We start from the raw sequence: 23,793 nt of genomic DNA, 5'->3' as shown, positions 1-23,793 counted from the left end.
CGGCTTGAGGTGGGATAGGAGGTCTTCCACGGCCAACCATAGCATTGGGTTAGCGTTGAAGTTGGACACTAGCTTCACTTGGCTCACGGTGATGATGTTGTTGAAGATCTTGTCGAGGTTGTTGACGATGCTCATTGTTGGTTGATGGCGTGTATTTCACACGTTCGTTGGGCAACCCCAAGAGGAAGGTATGATGAGCACAGCAGCAAGTTTTCCCTCAGAAAGAAACCAAGGTTTATCGAACCAGGAGGAGCCAAGAAGCACGTTGAAGGTTGATGGCGGCGGGATGTAGTGCGGCGCAACACCGGAGATTCCGGCGCCAACGTGGAACCTGCACAACACAACCAAAGTACTTTGCCCCAACGAAACAGGTGAGGTTGTCAATCTCACCGGCTTGCTGTAACAAAGGATTAACCGTATTGTGTGGAAGATGATTGTTTGCGAGAGAAAACAATAGAACAAGTATTGCGAGTAGATTGTATTTCAGTAAAGAGAATTGGACCGGGGTCCACAGTTCACTAGAGGTGTCTCTCCCATAAGACGAACAGCATGTTGGGTGAACAAATTACGGTTGGGCAATTGACAAATAAAGAGAGCATGACAATGCACATACATATCATGATGAGTATAGTGAGATTTAATTGGGCATTACGACAAAGTACATAGACCGCCATCCAAGCTGCATCTATGCCTAAAAAGTCCACCTTCAGGTTATCATCCGAACCCCTCCGGTATTAAGTTGCAAAACAACGAGACAATTGCATTAAGTATGGTGCGTAATGTAATCAACAACTACATCCTTAGACATAGCATCAATGTTTTATCCCTAGTGGCAACAGCACAACACAACCTTAGGGGTTTCGTCACTCCCCGGTGTCAATGCGGGCATGAACCCACTATCGAGCATAAGTACTCCCTCTTGGAGTTAAAAGCATCTACTTGGCCGGAGCATCTACTAATAACGGAGAGCATGCAAGATCATAAACAACACATAAGCATAACTTTGATAATCAACATAACAAGTATTCTCTATTCATCGGATCCCAACAAACGCAACATATAGAATTACATATAGATGATCTTGATCATGATAGGCAGCTCACAAGATCCGACAATGATAGCACAATGGGGAGAAGACAACCATCTAGCTACTGCTATGGACCCATAGTCCAGGGGTAGACTACTCACTCATCACTCCGGAGGCGACCATGGCGGTGTAGAGTCCTCCGGGAGATGATTCCCCTCTCCGGCGAGGGTGCCGGAGGCGATCTCCGAGATCCCCCGAGATGGGATCGGCGGCGACGGCGTCTCGGTAATGTTTTCCGTATCGTGGCTCTCGGTGCGGGGGTTTCGTCACGGAGGCTATTTGTAGGCGGAAGGGCAAGTCAAGAGGCGGCACGGGGGCCCGGACCACGGGCCGGCGCGGCCAAGGGGGGCCGCGCCGCCCTAGGGTTTGGCGCCCCGTGGCCCCTCTTCGTCTCTCCTTCGGACTTACGGAAGCTTCGTGAGAAAATAGGCCTCCGGGCTTTTATTTCGTCCAATTCCGAGAATATTTCTTTACTAGGATTTCTGAAACCAAAAACAGCAGAAAACAGACAAGCGGCACTTCGGCATCTTGTTAATAGGTTAGTTCCGGAAAATGCACGAATATGACATAAAGTGTGCATAAAACATGTAGATAACATCAATAATGTGGCATGGAACACAAGAAATTATCGATACGTTGGAGACGTATCAGCATCCCTAAGCTTAGTTCTGCTCGTCCCGAGCAGGTAAAACGATAACAAAGATAATTTCTGGAGTGACATGCCATCATAAACTTGATCATACTATTTGTAAAGCATATGTAGAGAACGCAGCGATCAAAACAATGTGTATGTCATGAGTAAACAAGTGAATCATAAGGCAAAGACTTTTCATGAATAGCACTTCAAGACAAGCATCAATAAGTCTTGCATAAGAGTTAACTCATAAAGCAATAATTCAAAGTAAAGGTATTGAAGCAACACAAAAGAAGATTAAGTTTCAGCGGTTGCTTTCAACTTGTAACATGTATATCTCATGGATATTGTCAACATAGAGTAATATAATAAGTGCAATAAGCAAGTATGTAAGAATCAATGCACAGTTCACACAAGTGTTTGCTTCTTGAGGTGGATAGAAATAGGTGAACTGACTCAACATAAAAGTAAAAAGAAAGGTCCTCATAGAGGAAAAGCATCGATTGCTATATTTGTGCTAGAGCTTTGATTTTGAAAACATGAAACAATTTTGTCAACGGTAGTAATAAAGCATATGCATCATGTAAATTATATCTTATAAGTTGCAAGCCTCATGCATAGTGTACTAATAGTGCTCGCACCTTGTCCTAATTAGCTTGGACTACCTGGATTATCACCGCAATACATATGCTTTAACCAAGTATCACAAAGGGTACCTCTATGCCGCTCTGTACAAAGGTCTAAGGAGAAAGCTCGCATTTGGATTTCTCGCTTTTGATTATTCTCAACTTAGACATCCATACCGGGACAACATAGACAACGAGATAATGGACTCCTCTTTTAATGCTTTAAGCATTCAACAACAATTAATTCTTTTCTCATTAGAGATTTGAGGATGTTTGTCCAAAACTGAAACTTCCACCATGGAACATGGCTTTAGTTAGCGGCCCAATGTTCTTCTCTCACAATATGCATGCTCAAACCATTCAACTCGGTGTAGATCGCCCTTACTTCAGACAAGACGAACATGCATAGCAACTCACATGAAATTCAACAAAGAGTTGATGGCGTTCCCCGATAAACATGGTTATCGCACAACAAGCAACTTAATAAGAGATAAAGTGCATAATTACATATTCAATACCACAATAGTTTTTAAGCTATTTGTCCCATGAGCTATATATTGCAAAAGTGAATGATGGAATTTTAAAGGTAGCACTCAAGCAATTTACTTTGGAATGGCGGGAAAATACCATGTAGTAGGTAGGTATGGTGGACACAAATGGCATAGTGGTTGGCTCAAGTATTTTGGATGCATGAGAAGTATTCCCTCTCGATACAAGGTTTAGGCTAGCAAGGTTGTTTGAGGCGAACACAAGGATGAACTAGTACAGCAAAACTCACATAAAAGACATATTGAAAGCATTATAATACTCTATACCGTCTTCCTTGTTGTTCAAACTCAAAACTAGAAATTATCTAGACCTTAGAGAAACCAAATATGCAAACCAAATTTTAGCATGCTCTATATATTTCTTCATTAATGGGTGCAAAGCATATGATGCAAGAGCTTAAACATGAGCACAACAATTGCCAAGTATCACATTACCCAAAACATTTATAGCAATTACTACATGTATCATTTTCCAATTCCAACCATATAACAATTTAACGAAGGAGAAACTTCGCCATGAATACTATGAGTAGAAACCAAGGACATATTTGTCCATAAGCTACAGCGGAGTGTGTATCTCTCCCATAAAGTGAATGCTAGGATCCATTTTATTCAAACAAAACAAAAACTAAAACAAAACGACGCTCCAAGAAAAAGCACATAAGATGTGGCCGAATAAAAATGTAGTTTCAGGGGAGGAACCCGATAATTTGTTGATGAAGAAGGGGATGCCTTGGGCATCCCCAAGCTTAGACGCTTGAGTCTTCTTGATATATGCAGGGGTGAACCACCGGGTGCATCCCCAAGCTTAGAGCTTTCACTCTCCTTGATCATGTTGCATCATACTCCTCTCTTGATCCTTGAAAACTTCCTCCACACCAAACTCGAAACAACTCATTAGAGGGTTAGTGCACAATATAAATTGACATATTCAGAGGTGACACAATCATTCTTAACACTTCTGGACATTGCATAATGCTACTGGACATTAGTGGATCAAAGAAATTCATCCAACATAGCGAAAGAGGCAATGCGAAATAAAAGGCAGAATCTGTCAAAACAGAACAGTTCGTATTGACGAATTTTAAAATGGCACCAGACTTGCTCAAATGAAAATGCTCAAATTGAATGAAAGTTGCGTACATATCTGAGGATCATGCACGTAAATTGGCATAATTTTCTGAGCTTCCTGCAGGGCAGTGGGCTCAGATTCGTGACAGCAAAGAAATCTGGAACTGCGCAGTAATCCAAATCTAGTACTTACTTTTCTATCAACGGCTTAACTTGGCACAACAAAACTCAAAACTAAGATAAGGAGAGGTTGCTACAGTAGTAAACAACTTCCAAGACACAAAATAAAAACAAAGTGCTGTAGGTAAAAACATGGGTTGTCTCCCATAAGCGCTTTTCTTTAACGCCTTTCAGCTAGGCGCAGAAAGTGTGTATCAAGTAACATCGAGAGATGAAGCATCAACATCATAATTTGTTCTAATGATAGAATCATAAGGTACCTTCATTCTCTTTCTAGGGAAGTGTTCCATACCTTTCTTGAGAGGAAATTGATATTTTATATTACCTTCCCTCATATCAATAATAGCACCAACAGTTCGAAGAAAAGGTCTTCCCAATATAATTGGACAAGATGCATTGCATTCAATATCCAAGACAACAAAATCAACGGGAACAAGATTATTGTTAACGGTAATGCGAACATTATCAACTTACCCAAAGGTTTCTTTGTAGAATGATCAGCAAGATTAACATCCAAATAACAATTTTTCAGCGGTGGCAAGTCAAGCATATTATAAATTTTCTTTGGCATAACAGAAATACTTGCACCAAGATCACATAAAGCATTACAATCAAAATCTTTAACCTTCATCTTAATGATGGGCTCCCAGCCATCTTCTAGCTTTTTAGGAATAGAGGCTTCGCGCTCTAGTTTCTCTTCTCTAGCTTTTATGAGAGCATTTGTAATATGATGCGTGAAAGCCAAATTTATAGCACTAGCATTAGGACTTTTAGCAAGTTTTTGCAAGAACTTTATAACTTCAGAGATGTGGCAATCATCAAAATTCAAACCATTATAATCTAAAGCAATGGGATCATCATCCCCAATGTTGGAAAAAATTTCAGCAGCTTTATCGCGAGGCAGTTTCAGCGGTTTTAGCGGTTTCGAGCGTTTTTCGCGCTTTGCATTAGAAGTGGAAACATTGCTAACACCAATTCTTTTATTAGTATGAGTAGGAGGTGCAGCAACATGTGTAGCATTATCATTACTAATGGTGGTAATAGTCCAAACTTTAGCTATATTCTTCTCTTTAGCTAGTTTTTCATTTTCTTCTCTATCCCACCTAGCACGCAGTTCAGCCATTAATCTTATATTCTCATTAATTCTAACTTGGATGGCATTTGCTGTAGTAACAATTTTATTTTCAATGTCCCTATTAGGCATAACTTTCGATTTCAAAAGATCAACATCGGAGGCAAGACTATCAACTCTAGAAACAAGAATATCAATTTTATTGAGCTTTTCCTCAACAGATTTGTTAAAGGCAGTTTGTGTACTAATAAATTCTTTAAGCATGGCTTCAAGTCCAGGGGGTGAATTCCTATTATTGTTGTAAGAATTCCCATAAGAATTAGCATAGCCGTTGCCATTATTATAAGGATATGGCCTATAGTTATTACTAGAATTGTTCCGGTAAGCATTGTTGTTGAAATTATTATTTTTAATGAAGTTTACATCAACATGTTCTTCTTGTGCAACCAATGAAGCTAACGGAACATTATTAGGATCAATATTAGTCCTATCATTCACAAGCATAGACATAATAGCATCAACCTTATCACTCAAGGAGGAGGATTCTTCGACGAATTTACCTTCTTACCTTGTGGAGCTCTTTCCGTGTGCCATTCAGAGTAATTTATCATCATATCATCAAGAAGTTTTGTAGCCGCCCCCAATGTGATGGACATAAAGGTACCTCCAGCAGCTGAATCCAATAAATTCCGCGAAGAAAAATTTAGTCCTGCATAGAAGGTTTGGATGATCATCCAAGTAGTCGAGTCCATGGGTTGGGCAATTTTTAACCGAGAGATTTCATTCTTTCCCAAGCTTGAGCAACATGTTCAGTATCTAATTGTTTAAAATTCATTATGCTACTCCTCAAAGATATAATTTTAGCAGGGGGATAATATCTACCAATAAAAGCATCCTTGCATTTAATCCATGAATCAATACTATTCTTAGGCGGAGATAGCAACCAATCTTTAGCTCTTCCTCTTAATGAGAAAGGGAACAATTTTAGTTTAATAATATCACCATCTACATCTTTATATTTTTGCATTTCGCATAGTTCAACAAAATTATTGAGATGGGCAGCAGCATCATCGGAACTAACACCGGAAAATTGATGGTTCATGACAAGATTCGATAAAGCAGGTTTAATTTCAAAGAATTCTGCTGTAGTAGCAGGTGGAGCAATAGGTGTGCATAAGAAATCATTATTATTTGTGGTTGTGAAGTCACACAACTTAGTATTTTCAGCGTTGGCCATTTTAGCAATAGTAAATAAAGCAAACTAGATAAAGTAAATGCAAGTAAACTAATTTTTTTGTGTTTTCGATATAGCAAACAAGATAGCAAATAAAGTAAAACTAGCAACTAATTTTTTTGTGTTTTGATTTAGTGCAGCAAACAAAGTAGTAAATAAAATAAAGCAAGACAAAAACAAAGTAAAGAGATTGAGAAGTGGAGACTCCCCTTGCGAGCGTGTCTTGATCTCCCCGGCAACGGCGCCGAGAAAATATGCTTGATGGCGTGTATTTCACACGTTCGTTGGGCAACCCCAAGAGGAAGGTATGATGAGCACAGCAGCAAGTTTTCCCTCGGAAAGAAACCAAGGTTTATCGAACCGGGAGGAGCCAAGAAGCACGTTGAAGGTTGATGGCGGCGGGATGTAGTGCGGCGCAACACCGGAGATTCCGGCGCCAACGTGGAACCTGCACAACACAACCAAAGTACTTTGCCCCAACGAAACGAGTGAGGTTGTCAATCTCACCGGCTTGCTTGTAACAAAGGATTAACCGTATTGTGTGGAAGATGATTGTTTGCAGAGAAAACGAGTAGAACAAGTATTGCGATAGATTGTATTTCAGTAAAGAGAATTGGACCGGGGTCCACGAGTTCACTAGAGGTGTCTCTCCCATAAGACGAACAGCATGTTGGGTGAACAAATTACAGTTGGGCAATTGACAAATAAAGAGAGCATGACAATGCACATACATATCATGATGAGTATAGTGAGATTTAATTGGGCATTACGACAAAGTACATAGACCGCCATCCAACTGCATCTATGCCTAAAAGTCCACCTTCAGGTTATCATCCGAACCCCCTCCGGTATTAAGTTGCAAAACAACGAGACAATTGCATTAAGTATGGTGCGTAATGTAATCAACAACTACATCCTTAGACATAGCATCAATGTTTTATCCCTAGTGGCAACAGCACAACACAACCTTAGGGGTTTCGTCACTCCCCGGTGTCAATGCGGGCATGAACCCACTATCGAGCATAAGTACTCCCTCTTGGAGTTAAAAGCATCTACTTGGCCAGAGCATCTACTAATAACGGAGAGCATGCAAGATCATAAACAACACATAAGCATAACTTTGATAATCAACATAACAAGTATTCTCTATTCATCGGATCCCAACAAACGCAACATATAGAATTACATATAGATGATCTTGATCATGATAGGCAGCTCACAAGATCCGACAATGATAGCACAATGGGGAGAAGACAACCATCTAGCTACTGCTATGGACCCATAGTCCAGGGGTAGACTACTCACTCATCACTCCGGAGGCGACCATGGCGGTGTAGAGTCCTCCGGGAGATGATTCCCCTCTCCGGCGGGGTGCCGGAGAGCGATCTCCGGGATCCCCCGAGATGGGATCGGCGGCGACGGCGTCTCGGTAATGTTTTCCGTATCGTGGCTCTCGGTGCTGGGGGTTTCGTCACGGAGGCTATTTGTAGGCGGAAGGGCAAGTCAAGAGGCGGCACGGGGGCCCGGACCACGGGCCGGCGCGGCCAAGGGGGCCGCGCCGCCTAGGGTTTGGCGCCCTGTGGCCCCTCTTCGTCTCTCCTTCGGACTTACGGAAGCTTCGTGAGAAAATAGGCCTCCGGGCTTTTATTTCGTCCAATTCCGAGAATATTTCTTTACTAGGATTTCTGAAACCAAAAACAGCAGAAAACGGCAAGCGGCACTTCGGCATCTTGTTAATAGGTTAGTTCCAGAAAATGCACGAATATGACATAAAGTGTGCATAAAACATGTAGATAACATCAATAATGTGGCATGGAACACAAGAAATTATCGATACGTTGGAGACGTATCATTGGTCCTCTCATCTTGATCATGTGGTGGATCACCTCTTCCACGTTGGTCATGGCGAGGGTGACGTCGGAGATCTCGCCGAGGTTGATCTTGAGGACCTTGGTCTTGGGGTTGGTCGTCACGCCCATGGTGGGCATGGCGATCCGCTTGATGACGATCTTGTTGGAGGACTTGATCTTGTGGAGGACGTTCATGTGGACGAGCATGGCGATGTATTTCTCCTCGCCTAGAGTTGGAGCGAGAGTCTTCATGACGAACATGTGGGCGATGAGGTCGAAGATGGTCTTCATGCCTTGAGGAGGAGCTTGAGGACGAATGGCCACAATGAGAGTAGTAATCTTGTGGCGAGCTTGAGGATGATGAAGTAGAGCGGTGTCGGCGATGGCGACCCAAGTTGGTGATGGCGCGCTCGAGGCTATCCATGCGCCGCTCCATGTTGGCATCATTGGCCGCCATTTGGCCATTCAAGTTGTCCGTAGCTTCACGAAGAAGAGCCAAGTCTTGGTTCACGGCGGAGAAGTTGTGTGCCACCTCGTCGTATTGTTCGTCGATGCGAGCCTCGAAGAGTGCGAGTTGCTCCTTGAACTCTTGGCGTTGCGTCCATAGGTTGTGTTGAGTGGCCAACCTCTCGGTGTTGCGGAGGACTTCTCCATCCCTTGGATCATCTCCGTTCCTATCCATGATGGAAAGACAAGAACTATGTTGTGTATGTTAGTGGAAGGAGACTACCTCGCACTCTTACCAAGGTAAGATAGTATTGAGGCAATCAACCAAGCCAAAAGCAAGATCAAGTGTATCGGGGACACACGCAAACCACACACAAAAGCTAGCAAATATGGTGTTAGGTGAGTATGGTGGAAAGCCAAAAGACAAAATCCAAGATCAAGTATGTTGTTAAAAGTGGGTGAGGTCCAAAAATCCAAATGTCAATGTGAAGATCACTATGAACACGGAAAAGTTGTGGAACGCACACACGGGATAAGCGGGGTTAGTGCAACCAAAAGTGAGCGGAAAAATGTATGTAAAGGTGCTCGGTGTCACACTAACACAAGGAGAGCCAAAGCTTTGGTTGCAAATGAAGAGACAACAAGATTCACACGCGGCCTCTCTTCTCTTCTCTCGTTTGCTTAAAAGCTTATGACTCTTTTGTACACGGTGGCACTTGCACTCTTTTGTATCTATGGTGGCACTTTCACTCTTTTGTATGTATGGATGTATGGTGCTACTTGCACTCTTTTTGTATTTTTGGGGCTTTTTTTTCACGCACTATGTTAGCGTTAGCCTCGCTTTTGCTATCTTGCCACACGAGTGTTTGCTTGGAAGCTTTACTCCACACTGCACACACACCTCACAATCGGGGCCACGTGCAATGTCTCGAAACACTAAACAAGCAATGCTCGATGGGATAGATCGCAAAAGGAAGAGGGCTACGAGGAAAAACTGCAAGTTATACCTGCGATGATGGTGGTGGTGGTGGTAGCCGAAAACGAGGTCGGAGGAGGGTGCAGAGCTGCGCCCGGTCTGGGGGCCGGTTGGACCGGGTTCTGGACCGGCTGGTCCAGTTGGCGCCCGGTCGGCCGGGTGCTGGGCCGGCTGGTCCGGTCTGGGGGCCGGTCAACCGGGTTTCTCAACCGGGTTTCGCGGTTTCTCTCTCCTATTCTTCCCCAAACCAAAACCAAAAGAGAAAATCGACGGGAAACGATGGAATTGGAGGCTAAAAGTTGGGGAAATAGTAGATCAAGCACAACAACACCGAATCCACGGACCAAAACCACTCAAAACGCAACCAAATCACAGATCGGTCAAAAGGCAATTTAGGGCTATTTTTGGGGATTTCGTGGAAAATTTTCTAGGAACGAAATCGGGTGGGTGGAGGGTCAAAATCGCGGTAACCAAGAGCTGCTGATACCATATGATGAGATCTGAGATCTAGGGTTTGGCCCGATCTCGCGATTTGACCCAAAATCCAAGGGGAAAAGGTGGGAGAGCGCGAGGAACACGAAGAACACGAAGAACACCGGTACTCACGCACGCACACCAACCCGATACACCCGATACTTACCCCCGTGGCTCGATGGACCACACCAATAGAATCACCCGGAAGAGGCACGCGACAGAATTCCCGGTGAGAGTTTGGTGTTGGAGAAAGGAGATTGGTGAGGGAGAGAGTGCTTGCACTAGAATCTCACTCAACAGTAGCCAAATCAACAACAAGGATGCCTTGATTACAAAGGGATGCTAACCCTAGGGAGACAAAGCTCAAAGTAGTGTTTAAGCTCAATTTAAGTCTAAGGGGTAAAGGAGGGGTCCATACTGCTTATATAGGCCTACATGTCCAGCAAGGCGAAAAGGTACACAAGTGGATAACTTAGGCAGTTTGGTGAGACATTTCCGTCGGATCCGGTCTGGGCCCGGTCAGACCGGGCCTGTGACCGGGTGGTCCGGTCATGGGGCCGGTCGACCGGGCGCCAACCGGAAACCTCGCAAGTTTCCGTCAGGTTGCTCCCCGGTACGATGCTGGTAAGGACCGAGGGAAATCCGGTTGGGCGCCCGGTTGACCGGGCCTGGGACCGGATGACCTGGTCGTGGGGCCGGTCCGACCGGGTCCTGGGCCGGCCATCTTCCTCTTCTTCCTTCGTGCGCTTCGAGTGTCGTCGGGTCCAGCTTCGTGCTCATCTCCAAGTCCCGCTGCTCCTCTCCTTCCCTTGACCATGGCGTATCCTCCTCTCCGGGGTCTTGATGCGCCTTGTACCTAATGACACAAAGCACATTGGCATGAGGTAGCATTCCATCCAAAGGGGCACCGAGATCAAGGGTGGTGAGGAGCGAGTTCACCTCATCGTGTAGCGCTTTAACCCGAGCTCGCGTCATCGGTCCACTTGGGGGACTTGTTGGTCTTGGTGTAGCGTCGTCGGTGAGCGGGGCTACATCACTATTAGATTACTTTATTTGCATTTATCTTATTATGAATTGCCTAAGTACTCGTCCATATTATGAGAATAGTTACATCATATGAGCAAATGTGTTCGTGAAAGTTTTTTTATCGCACTCAGTTGTTAACTGAATTGCTTGAGGACAAGCAATACGCTAAGCTTGGGGGGAGTTGATACGTCCAAAACGTATCTACTTTCCCGAACACTTTTGCTATTGTTTTGTCTCTAATTTGTGTATTTTGGATACAACTAACACGGACTAACGCTGTTTTCAGCAGAATTGCGCTGGTGTCTTATTTTTGTGCAGAAAATCAACTTTCAGGAAAATCCCCGAAAATAATTGCAATGTGCCTATTTTTACAGAAGACCCACGGAGCCAGAAGACGAGACGGAGGGGGGCCACGAGGCGCGCACGCCACATGGCGGCGTGGTGGGCCCATGGCCGCGCCGCCACATGGGGACGCCACCTCGGCCAGCCCCAGGCGCTCCCCTCTGGACTACTTAAAGCCCTTGACCTAAAAACGCACGGGGGTTCGACCAATTTTCCAGAAGACATCCAGAACTCCGCCGCCATCGAAAAACCCTATTTCGGGATCAGAAACTCCGTTCTGGCACCCTACCGGGACGGGGAATTGGAGGAGATCATCGCCATCATCGCCACCGACGCCTCTCCATCGACCATCCATGCTTCCCCCATCCATGTGTGAGTAAATCCCCGCTGTAGGCTGAAGCGGATGGTAGGGATTAATTGAGATTGTTCATGTAATAGCCATAAGATTGTTAGGGCATGGTGCCTAGTATCCGTTGTTGGTACTTTTATGATATTGTTGCAACTTGTTATGCTTAATGCTTGTCACATAGGGCCCGAGTGCCATGATTTCAGATCTGAACATGTTATTGATTCATGATGATATTCATTGTTTTATGATCTTACCTGCAAGTTGTATACATATATTGCTGTCCGGAACCCGAGGCCCCAAAGTGACAGAAATTGGGACAACGGGGGGGGGGAAGACTGTGATATGAGGATCACATGTGTTCACGGAGTGTTAATGCTTTGCTCCGGTACTCTATTAAAAGGAGTACCTTAATTACCAGTAGTTTCCCTAGAGGCCCGGCTACCACCGGCTGGTAGGACAAAAATTGTTGTGCAAGTTTCTCATTGCGAGCACGTACAACTATATATGGAACACATGGTTATGGTTATTTAGTACTTGGATACTGTTTTATTATTATCTGCAAATGCCTTGTCTTGATTATTACATGAGTTATCTTATCCATGCAGCGCCCGTTCATCCATCCCTATGCCTACAATATTTTAATCCTGCTGTTTACTACAATCACTACTGCTGTCTTTATTACACTGCTGCTTATATTTCACTACTGCTACGCTATAAAACTGTTGCTACGATAAACTATTGCGAGCAAGTCTGTTTCCGAGTGCAGCTGAATTGACAACTCCGCTGTTAAGGCTTACAAATATTCTTTGGCTCCCCTTGTGTCGAATCAATAAATTGGGTTTTACTTCCCTCGAAGACTGTTGCGATCCCCTATACTTGTGGGTCATCAACCATCACTGCAGACAAAGCATGCAGCCCAGCCGCATCCCGACGACGAGTTCGACCTGCTGGACTTCAACTCCGATGACTCCCCGTTAGACGAGTGGAACGACGCGTTCGAAGCAGACACGGACCCCGAGGCGGCGGAAGAGTTGGCGCAGTGGGTCGAGGAGCAGCCGTTCCGGAGCAGGCGACGATATTGGCCTCCTTCAACGCGCATCGTTTCCGGAGACTGAAGGAGGAAGAACTGAAGTATATGAACGACACCCACTTCGAGCAGGCCATCGAGATCTCACACCAGCGGGCGACCATGGAGGAGGCAGGTCGCCTGCTCATGGCGGCCGATCGGCAGGGGCTACTTGAGATGAACGCTCAGCGCCAGGCCAAAGCGGCCGCCCGCAAGAAATCGAGGCTCACCCAGAATAAGGAGTCTCGCCAGACGATGCTGAGGGGCAGCGCCATCGGCAAGCTTCAGCGTCGCCGGCGGCCATGCTCCTCTACCAGATGCGTGAAGCTTGGGCGGAGAGGCGGGCACGCCTGCACGCGACAACAAAGGGGAAGAACGACAACAAGGTAGGCCCGTTGGGTGTCCCAACCGACGATCATTAGATTAGGGTTTAATTCAATCTATATTAAAATTCAAGTTTCATTCAATTTTATGTAAATAATCCTAAATTTGAATGAAATTCCGTAGTTTAATTATTTTTGCTTGTTCAAATTTATTTTTAGGGATTTTTAATGGGGTCGTTGGTGTGTGCAAGCTCTCCTCAAATTGGAGAGCAGGTGCCGACCAGTGGCGGCGCCAGGAAATGGCGCCTGGGTATTCCACCAAATTTTTTTTTGCTCTAAATGTAGTATATGAATCAAACACCGCAATACTATCAATATATGAATAAAACAACACTAGCATGACAACAATAGCAATATTTCAATTTATAAGCCCATAACGACATGAATACATAGATACCTTTTGATTGATAAAGTGATGATGTTCCATCTTACATTATAACTTTGCGCTTGCCTTTTTGGAAGAGATTGATGATATCCTCATTCTTTACTTGCCTGAAGTAATCTTTCTCAACAAATGTAACCATACAATAGTTCAAATAGTCATCACCCATTTTGTTCCTTAGCTTATTCTTCAAATAGCTCATTGAAGAGAACATCCTTTCAACACTAGCAGTGGCTACTCGGTAGAATCAATACCAACTTAAGAAGCTTGTAAACAATATGATATTGTTCATGCTTCTTTGTCTTGACAAGCATAACTGATAGCTCGGACAGATTTTTCAAGTTTTGAAATCTTTCATCTCTACGCAAATTAGCAACATACATGTTTAGTTGCCATGGAAGCCTTGCTAGTTCATCTCTTGTAAAATCAGAAGCATAAAACTTTGTAGCAAGCTTAACAATACAAATCTTGCATCTATGATTCTATGAAGCTAATAGGAGTGATTGATTTGTCTAGAAAGCAAACAATGAAGTAATAGCAACAAACAAAATTGGGGGCAGTACGCCAGTACCGCTGCTCGGCGCTGGGATGGGGATGGGGCGGCGCGGACGGGAGGAGGGGCTAGGGCGCGGGTCGGCGGGTCGGCGGGGGGCAGGGCCGGGGCGCCGCCGCCACGGCAGGCGCGGGGCCGTCGCCCGCCATGTCGCCCGCTGCTCCGGGATGCATCGCCGGGCCGGATGGGGTGGCGCGGACGGGAGGAGGGGATAGGGTGCGGGTCGGCAGGGGCGGGGCCGGGGCGCCGCCGCCGCGGCGGGCGCGGGGCCATCGCCTGCTGCTCCGGGATGCATCGCCGGCGGCGGTCGTGGGGTGGCGTGGGCAGGTCTGCGTCGCGTGCCTGCTGCGAGAGGGTTGCGTGCGAATGTGCGATGGCCTGGTTCCTGGCTTCCTGCTTGTTGGGCTGGGCCAAATACGATCAAATTTTTTTTCCCATCAAAATCATGGGCAGGGGAATACCCCCAGCGCCGCCCATGGTGCCGACACTTCCATATCTCGTTGTTGGTGCACCTATTGGCGCCTATTTAGGGAGCGCCGGAGGAGATGCTCTTAGAAATTATTTTCCATACAAATCCGATAATTACTAATTACGTATAATATAATCAAAATTTTCTTGCTCAATTTTTTGGATCAAAGTTTATCTTAAAATACAAATACATCTTATTATCGGGACGAAGGTAGTATTGTAAATAAATTCATATATATGTCAGAATAGGTGTTCATACATATGTGAATAAATGTTCATACTATCTATTTCTATATAAATGTCCGTGTGTGTCTGAACAAATGTGCATGAGCTAGAAACATACAGAAAATGTTAGTAGTACTATATAAAACTTTAAGAAATGTACTACTCTATTTGATTTCAAAAAAGGCATATATTCATAATAAGAAAAAACGAAAAGAGAGAACCAACCTGAGGTTGGGTGGTTAGGAGGGTGGTTGTACCCCCAGCCCACCAGAGTTCAAATCCCAGATTTGACATGTGTGTGTCTCATTAAGGCGGAATATTCATTCAGTGGGAGGCGACGTTCACGTCGACAGCGAGGCGCCAGTGGTGACTTCGTCAATTTCAAGATCCCGCCGGCTCAGTTTTTCGGAGGTACTCATAGGGGTAGGGTGTGCGTGTGTGCGTTCATGGGGGTGAGTGTATGTGAGCGTCTGCGTTGTACTATGTTTCTCAAAAAAAAAAAGGGGGAAATAAATTGTGCAAAACAAAAGAAATTGAAAACAAAGGAGGAACGGAAAGGCAAAACGAGTCAACGGAAAAAGCCCAAGGAAACCATGAAAAGCCCACGAAACTACGACCCAAATTCGGATTCCGAAACTCGTTTTGGCTCCCTTCGTTCCCCTTTTCCCTTCTAGCTCCATCGAAAACCTAGGAGGATCGTAATCTCGCCATGGCTGCTATCGCGGAGATAGAAGAACCTTACCCGACGCCCCCCTCGAAGCCGAGAAGCTCCGACGCCCTCGTTGTGCATGGTTCATCTGAAGTATCCACCCCTGCCCCGGCGGCCGCCGTCTCCCCCGCCTGGGTTCCACCTCCGATGCCAGCTCAGCCTCCCTGGTAAGAGAATCCATGTGTGTCGTATAATTACTCATCTCGATGTCAGTACTGTTAGGTCATCTGATGCACGCCTAGCTAGTAATATATTGAATAGACTATAGACACGCCAGATAATATTGAATGGGTGCTTGTCTAACACAATATAGACAGTTAGACACGCCATATTCTGTTGCAAGTGGACATCCGGACATGTGTAACATAGACTTCAGTTTCATCCTAAGAGTGTTAAGTAATATGTATTAGTATTTAGTAAGTTGCATAGAACACCAGACAATATATAGTACTAGTAGCAAGCGCCACCTTACACTGGCATCTATCTTGGAGTTTGATTGTTTGTTGACTTCTTGTTGCTCTGTGCACCATCTGATCTTAGAGAAATAGTTCAGATGTGTGCAGTGAATTAATCGTAGTGCTTAATTCTATAAAAAATGTATCTTTTAGTCTCATGATGCCGTTGCAGTTATAAGATTGATCATATCCCTTTTGCTGCATGTTGTATAATTATGCTGAAAAAAAGGTTCTATATTCGCCGCCATAACGTTCATAGTTATTTCTTGCCTCATCTTAAATTCCTTTTAAAATTGCAATTGAAACTCTTTCCACATTGCAAACGCCCTAGTCCCCAACCCATAGCTGACATTTATTTGACATCTTTCTGTTTTATCTCGTCGTTGCAGGGCCAATGATCCTAGGTACATGAAAATGCATGGTGGTCCTGCGCTTGGGCCTAATCCAAAAGTTCACCGTCAGCAGTCCATGAGAATCGCGAAGATAGCCTTGGATTACTACAACAAAAGGAAGAAGGTAAGTTCCATAATTATTCACTTGTTGTGGCCACACTATCACTACTGGGATGGTAAGTCTAATTGCCATGACCTGTATTTATTTCTTATGAGCAGTTCAGGTTTGAGCTCCTGGAGGTCGGTCCTGTCGTTTCGGTGGCTTCTTCATTTTATCCTTACAAGCACATGAACTTCAGTGCAAGATCTAGCAAGGAGGGCTCGCGGGAACATCTATTCTTCGCTGAGCTGCAGCTGTGTTCCAGAAGGAAGAATCCAATTGGTTTCACCGTCATCTGTTGTGAGCCATTGGGTTCTTACTCTACTGGTAAATTTTCTCGCTTAAAACATTGTCGAAGATCAATCATTTATTCCATGGAAGAATGTCTCCTCTGAACCATCTTAAAACTTGAAAGTAGTAGGAGTAACTTAATTAGTCTAAAATGAACATGGATGCAATCTAAACAACACGGATTTACTAGGATACAAGTCGTAATAGTGTAGTCTAAAAATGATTAGTGCAGGGTTCATTGTGCGAAAGATTAACCAGTTATGCTATTTTACACACTATCGGAACGTTTTTGATTTCTTATGTACTCTCTCAAGAAGTTATGATATGTGCGCCTTTAGGTGTTAGTCAATGGTACCAGATTTTGTAGGTTGGCTGGTTTCTGATTTGCTCCTCCGTCATGTTAGCGAAGCATGATTTCATTATTACTTTTTAATAAATACACTATCCTCTGAGAAATTGGAAGTCTCAGCCATGAACTGGCACAGTACTTGTGTAGTAGGCAGAACATTCATGTCATTACAATATGGCAACTACTGGATTCCTTGGCATTTTGTGTAGTTAGCCCTGTTTGGTGTGAGGAACAGGTTGATCACGACCAACTAGTCTCTTGTTTTGTTTAGCTGGCTGCTTCCTGCTTGAGAAATGGACTGTATTTGTCCCTCTAACCAAAAAATGAGGAAGGAGATCATCTCACCAAAACCAAGTAAAGATCTTGCGAGGATGGGTAGTATTTCTTGACCAAAAACAAATCTTTAATATGTGTGCTTTATGTCACGCTCAATTCCAGAGTATAGCCGCAGTTCACAAGCTTATGTGCTTCTTCCTATGTAGTATTATACTATCTGGCCCCATTATTAGTATCTTCACCAGCGCCTTATTACAATTTAGCTTGCATTTGTCACTCACGTGGCCGCGTAATACTTGCATGCATGGATACAATACAACACCTATTGGCGTTTTCACTACAACAGAAACTTCGTACATATGTTCCATATGTTTGTGACTATATAGCACATATAGTGAGAATGATCATCACTATATATTCACCGGGTTTTTTTTCCAGTTAGTTCCATATAATCTGCTCTTTCCAGTTAGTTCCATATAATCTGCTCTCAAGGTTAAATTACCCGCTACAACAGAAACTTCGTACATATGTTCCATATGATTGCGACTATATAGCACATATAGTGAGAATGATCATCACTATATATTCACCGGGTTTTTTTCCAGCTAGTTCCATATAATCTGCTCTCAAGGTTAAATTACCCGCGGTATCTCTATCTCATGGGATAGACCTGTCCCTTTGGTTGCACATGATATCAATGTATGTTTTATCCATTTGGTTATTTCCTGAATTAGTCTTTGTTGCTTGTGTTGCAGCTGGACGTTGTGCAAGCTGGGGTATGGACAACGCTCAAGGAACCTTGTCGCGAAGGAAGAATGTTGACTTCACTTACTGCTTTGGATGTGGTCCGAATATATTGCATCCCGAAGGTACAAAATATGTTGGGGGGCATTGTAACGTTCCACACATTTACAACAATACAATGATATAGACAAAGCTGTCTCCTTCGCTATATCCATGTTTTTCTCATTCTAATTTTGCCAAACTATGTCTACGTAATGTCTAGGCCCGACCATAACTCCAGCCGGGCCAGAAACAGCCCAACGGCTGTAAAGGCATGCCCAAGCTTAGCCCGGGTATTACCTCATTCCCTAGGCCCGAGCCTGGCTCAAGGCAAAGCCTGGAAGCTTAAGGCTCCGATTGCCCAAACAGTAGCAACAACTGACTTTTGAGAGCAAAACTCCAGTATATTATCAGTATAACTGTTAGAGTACGTAATGGGCTTGGACTGGCGGTATAGCCAGTTAGTCTTAGGGTTAATTAGAGATAAGGGCCCCTTGCTTAGGGGTCAAGTAAACTTCTCTATATAAAGAGAGGAGACGTATCAATCTAATTAAGCAAGAATTAAGAAGGAAATCCCTTCCCTCTTGCCACCGGCCGTGGGCAAGGCCCCCCGGCCGGCCCTCTCGTGCCATCCCTCTAGCAGCACCATAATAATTTGGTATCAGCTTTCTCGGGTTCGATCATGTCCAGCCCTCCACCGAGTTCTTCCCACCCGCCGCCGCCGCACTCCGACGTCCCCGCCATTCTCTCCCCGGTGGAGATCACCGCAGCCCTCCGTGATCTCACCACTTCCTGGCCGGTTCCTACGGGCCGCCGCCGCCGGCGGCGCTGCTGCCGTGGCAGCCGACGCACCAGGCGGCGGAGCGCCGGGCCGCTGCAGCCGACGCTGCTGCTGTCGTCGCCGCCACCCGACGCCGGGCTGCTGCAGTCCCCGCTGCCGCTGTCCACCATTTCCGGGCCGGGCCCTACCTCGGCGCCGGGGGTCCCTCTTCTCCAGCTGTCGGCCGCCTTCTTCCCCACCGGGACGCTACAGCAACAACAGCTGCTGCCGCCGCCACCAACGCCGCCGCTGCAGCAGCTGTCCTCACCGACGCTGTCCCTGCCGTTCGGTGGGCAGCCGCAACAACAACAACAGTTGCCGTCGCCACCAACACCGCAGCAGCGGCTGCTGCCGCCACCGGCGCCGTCCCTGCCTTTCGGCGGTGTGGGAGCGACCTTGGCCCCGGGCTCTACATCGACACCGCCCGGGATGCCCTTCCACCAGGTCTGTTTCCCTCCGTTGCCGTCACCGCTTCCGGCTTGGATTGCTATCCGCCACGTATCGGCGGCGGTGAGGCTACAGGCTGCTGCGCGTGGCCTCCTAGTGCGTCGGCGTGTGCGGGAGATGCGTGATCTGCATGCAGCTCCTCCAAGTTGCGCTTTGTTGCGCAAGGGACCTTGATCTCGTCCGCTGCGTCGGGGATCTTGGGCGTGCGGTTTCCCCCACGGGCGGCGGACATGCTGTTTCTCCCGCGGGCAGCGACCTCAAAGTCTGCACCATCGACAGTCATCCGGCGGGGAGAAGGCATGATGTCACCGATAGGAGCGCACCGCGTAGCACCACTGCATTCCGCCGCCAGCCGCCGCGCGAGCTCCTTCTGTCCCGCTGGTTTCCATGGGATCCAGGTGGCTGTACAGGTGCACGTCCGATGGGCGGATGGTGTCCACTTTATGTCCAGGGGTCAACAATAAAGCGTCCCAGTCCATTTCAGGTTGAGAGTAATAAAACAAGCCGAGATAAAAAGGCTCGTTTTTAGGTGTTAGGTTTGTGTGGCGTTGAGTCATGGTTTGTTTAGGTTGCAGCTCGTCCTCGAGCTGCATGTCCAGGTGGGTGTAGTGTTAGAGTACGTAATGGGTTTTGAATGGCGGTATAGCCCGTTAGTCTTAGGGTTAATCTATACCTAATAATAAAGGGAAAAGTGTTTCCGCGGTCTGGTACGTCAAAATTTCGTCCGTCCGCTTGGTTTGGTAAAAGTTTCGTTGTCCGTTCCCTACGAGCCAACGTGTTCAACTCCGATTCTCTGCTTTTAGAGTTGTATTCAGCCCGGCCTAGCCTGGCCTGGCCCGGCCTTAAAACTGAGTGCTCTGGCGTAGATTTTCATACGAAATCGTCGCCTGTTGCCTCCTCCTGCTCGCACCCAACGTACGCCCGACAATTGGATTACTGAGCGACAGCGGTCGTCGCGGCACCGGCGCCGCGCGACTTGATGGCCAAGCGGCAAAGACCTGACGGCGCCGTCGGGTGGACCCGGTGGTTCCGCCATCCTCACTATAATGATATGTGTTACTACTATGGATCGGAATCACCTCGGTCCGCGTCATGAAGCGATTCTGCACATCTGAATGAGCCGCGTGCAGTGCTGGAGTCGGCCACCTAAGTGCACATCAAAGACCCGTGGGTCAATCTGGCTACTCTTGAAGAACTCGATCTGCCGCAAGGTTTTTTTTTTTTAGATTTCCGAGTAGCATCTGGGGCAGCCATCGGGCGCCGTCCAGCCGAGAGCGCCGACGTCCTCATCCACCTCGAATATGCTGTGTCCGACGAGGTGGTAATCGAAGCTGAGATCGAGGCCTTGCTGCACAACTCTCTGAACATGTGGGACTTTCGGCAGATGCATCCAGATCGGCAAGATGGTAATCGATCTCCAGCGACGGCGTTTATGCATCCCCAGTCAAAATTCGTACTAAGGAAAAGGCTGAAGCTGCAGTGCAATCACACAGGCACCTGGGTGGAGATTGGAGCGATTTGGACCTGATCGCTATCAAAATTGAAGACACGGAGAGGTAATGACTGTAACCTGTTCCTAATGCCATATAAAGCTCTGTTTTACCTAAAAGAAAAAATTAGCTAATGAGTGGCTAGAGTCATATAATATTATAACGTGCATGAATCTGGCACTGTACCGTGAGTTTCAGCCTTTAGTTCTGCTACGATGAAATTTCAAATATATTTCTTCCTCTCTAAGTTTGCTCATATATACATAGTAACATAGATATAAATATATAATTGTGCAGCTAACCTTTTTTTGGCGGACCATTGTGCAGGTAACTTGAACATAAGATGTTTCTTCGAAATTCCAAGAAAGTAATTATGCAGTTGGTGCTCGAGATAGACCTGTCAACCATTTGTTGGTTATCCCTTCAACAAATATTAATTTGAACAAGCACCAAGAACCAGATGATGTTCTGGCTCACCACGGAGTTGACTGGAGAGACAAAATGCCCAAGACGAGGCGGCGAGCGAATAAACTGTTCTACAACCCAAGGAAAGGGAATGCTGCTAGATTTGAAATAATCTGCGACTTAAAACCCAGCCAATTGCCAATTTTGGAGAAGGTATGTTAACTGATGATAGCATATAAAATGCCTATACTCATAACAAACTCTTGATTTTTGGATTACATGCAGAATGCTAATGCAGTGTTTGCCTTTAATGTGCTCACTGCTTATGTGCATAATGTGCTTCATCGCTTATGTGCATAATGTGCTTCACCGACTAGGCCGCGCACAAAGGCATCTTTTGACCGTGAGTCATTTGGCAAAATAAGCATAATTTTGGCCCTTTAAATGCATACGAAATTGGAATATATGTATATGATAATCTGACTTTAACATCACTCTTTTCACGGTTATTTTGGTTTGATAATATGCAAGATTGCCACTCCTTAAGAAATATAGTTATTTCTTATTTTCTTCATGCTAAATGGTGTATGTGTGGAACTAATAACGAATGTTGGAATTTCACTTCTTTTGGAAGATGGAATTTGAAGCAGTAATATATATTCCATGGTTGATAGCAACCGAACCTTCTTGAGTTCCACTGGACAGTGAGAATCATGGAATCATAGACCTACTCAAATTAATAGCTAGCAAGTTGTTTAGATAGATTTTTGAATTGGTTGTTTCCCATTTTGTTTGATTCTCTCAAATCATGCTAAGTTTTTCGGAAAAGGCATCTTAATGTGTCTTTGGTCATGAAAATTATGGAAAAAACAAAGTAAACAATGCCGCCATATATGCAAACTTAGTAGTAGTACTTTGGCTTGGAAGGAGAGGGTAGCGGAGGGTGATGTCTGAGAGTAGAAGGAAGGAGAGGGTTGTCCTCTAATACGAAGCATTACTATCACTGTGGTTAATTGGTCGAGAAGAAACAATCCAAGATGGGAAGTGTTGAATGGTTTTTCTCCCGATGCAACGCATGGGCACTTTTACTAGTTAGAGATAATGGTCGCTTGCTTAGGGGTCAAGTAAACTTCTCTATATAAAGAGAGGAGACCTATCAATCTAATTAAGCAAGAATTAAGAAGGAAATCCCTTCCCTCTTGCCACCGGCCGTGGGCAAGGCCCCCGGCCGGCCCTCTCGTGCCATCCCTCTAGCAGCACCATAACAATAACAGTGCTATATTAACAGGAAGGCAACAGTATTTTAGAAGCATAACAATACGATTTTAACAGCAGCATAACAGTGCTATTTGGACAGCATAACAATTGCATTTTGACAGCAAATCAACAACATTAGAACAGTATTTAACAGACGCATAACAACTGACTTTTGGCAACAACAACATAGTACTTTGACAGCAAAACAACAGCATCGCAGCAGCAAAACTACAGCTGGACGTCACACAATTTCGAAAAATGCAAGAGCACAAGTAGACTAATTCTATTTAGAACCGAAGAAGAAGTACTAGTTGCTATGGCATGCCATCTCCACATCTCTTATTCTCTCATCTCTTTGCTCCAGAGGAAATTTCTTCAAAATACAATGAACAAAGGATTGCCAATTAGTATGTACACCAAGTTGACAAGTAGCCATTTAGAGAATATAGATGTTACATTCATCATCTGAAGAAATTAGGCGCACCTGAAAACCCAGCCTCTGTCCTCTTATCTGTAAACAGAAAAGGCACATAATCAAAATGGCAAGTAAAACTTAGAAACTGGAAAGTAAAACAAACAAGGTTGAAGCAGGTACCTTCTATTTTCTGCATTTTGCAACGATACTAGTCTCTTTTTTCTTTGAAGGGGATGAACCCAGTCTTACAAACACATTAAGGCTTCAACTGTCTTCGGTACTACTACGTGTGAACTATGCGTGTATACACATTAAGGCTTCAATAACCTTCTTACTCAAGCTGAAAGCATATTTTGAAGCAACACTTGACACTGGAAGTACAAGAATATCACGTGCCATTCTTACTATTTCTGGATACTCAGCAATAGATTTGCTCCAGAAATCCAAGATGTTCTCATTCAACCTTTTCACTGGTTCAGCCAACCACAAATCCAAGAAAAGGCACATAATCAAAATGGCAAGTAAAACTTAGAAACTGGAAAGTGAAACAAACAAGGTTGAAGCAGGTACCTTCTATTTTCTGCATTTTGCAATGATACTAGTCTCTTTTT

The 23,793-nt window shown here is 45.1% G+C and overlaps 1 long non-coding RNA gene across 1 annotated transcript; it reads right to left on the bottom strand.

The window, feature by feature from the left end:
• Positions 1–23,086: 23,086 nt before the first annotated feature.
• On the bottom strand, positions 23,087–23,444 carry LOC124691243. Its single transcript, XR_006998869.1, has 3 exons — positions 23,363–23,444; positions 23,252–23,278; positions 23,087–23,140 (listed from the first exon to the last, which is right to left on the bottom strand). It is a non-coding gene; the product is annotated as an uncharacterized LOC124691243 (long non-coding RNA).
• Positions 23,445–23,793: the final 349 nt, after the last annotated feature.

The sequence above is a fragment of the Lolium rigidum genome, chromosome 2 (assembly GCF_022539505.1).
Source record: "Lolium rigidum isolate FL_2022 chromosome 2, APGP_CSIRO_Lrig_0.1, whole genome shotgun sequence".
In the NCBI taxonomy this organism is placed as follows: domain Eukaryota; kingdom Viridiplantae; phylum Streptophyta; class Magnoliopsida; order Poales; family Poaceae; genus Lolium; species Lolium rigidum.
This window is presented reverse-complemented; position numbering and strand designations above follow the sequence as displayed.